This window comes from Eutrema salsugineum, unplaced genomic scaffold, assembly GCF_000478725.1.
Source record: "Eutrema salsugineum unplaced genomic scaffold, Eutsalg1_0 scaffold_31, whole genome shotgun sequence".
NCBI lineage: Eukaryota > Viridiplantae > Streptophyta > Magnoliopsida > Brassicales > Brassicaceae > Eutrema > Eutrema salsugineum.
Window position 1 is genome coordinate 43,049 of NW_006256750.1, and position 673 is coordinate 43,721.

At 42.8% G+C, this 673-nt stretch overlaps 1 non-coding gene across 1 annotated transcript; it reads left to right on the forward strand.

Moving 5' to 3' along the window:
• Positions 1 to 493: 493 nt before the first annotated feature.
• Positions 494 to 612, forward strand: LOC112085067. Its single transcript, XR_002898687.1, has one exon. It is a non-coding gene; the product is annotated as a 5S ribosomal RNA (ribosomal RNA).
• Positions 613 to 673: the final 61 nt, after the last annotated feature.

Here is a 673-nt window from a genome sequence, read left to right on the forward strand (position 1 = left end):
AATCCCATCAGAACTCCCAGTTAAGCGTGCTTGGGCGAGTGTAGTACTAGGATGGGTGACCTCTTGGGTAGTCCTCGTGTTGCACCCTTTTTTTGTTCCTCTTGATTCTTTTTTTTTTTTTTTTTGGTCTTTTCATTTGAAAAACAAGGCATCTTCCGAAGGATGCTATTTCTAGACCGTGTGGAACCACGCCTCCTACAACAACTTTTTGAAAAGCCCCTAGAGTGCTTTCAGGCTTGCCCAAGAGTCTAAAGACCAATGGTGCGGTTTACGATGAAAAAATTTTGAGTTTAAGACCCTCTTCCGGGCGTTTTTCTAAAACATAAGCCTCGGTTTTAGTGTCGTCAAACGTGGTGTCCTAACTTATATATCTTGGTACGACTGCTCGTCGCAGCTTGGCGGGAAGCCCATATAAACAGTGCAACACAAACGAAGAGATTTCATTGCGGACTCAAAGCCAAAGGATATAAGCTAATGCGATACATATACTGATGGGTGCGATTATATCAGCACTAGTGCACCGAATCCCATTAGAACACCGCAGTTAAGCGTGCTTGGGCGAGAGTAGTACTAGGATGGGTGACCTCCCGGGAAGTCCTCGTGTTGCAACTTTTTTTGTTCCTCTTGATTCTTTTGTTTTCATTTTTTTTTTTTGGTCTTTCATTTAAAAAAC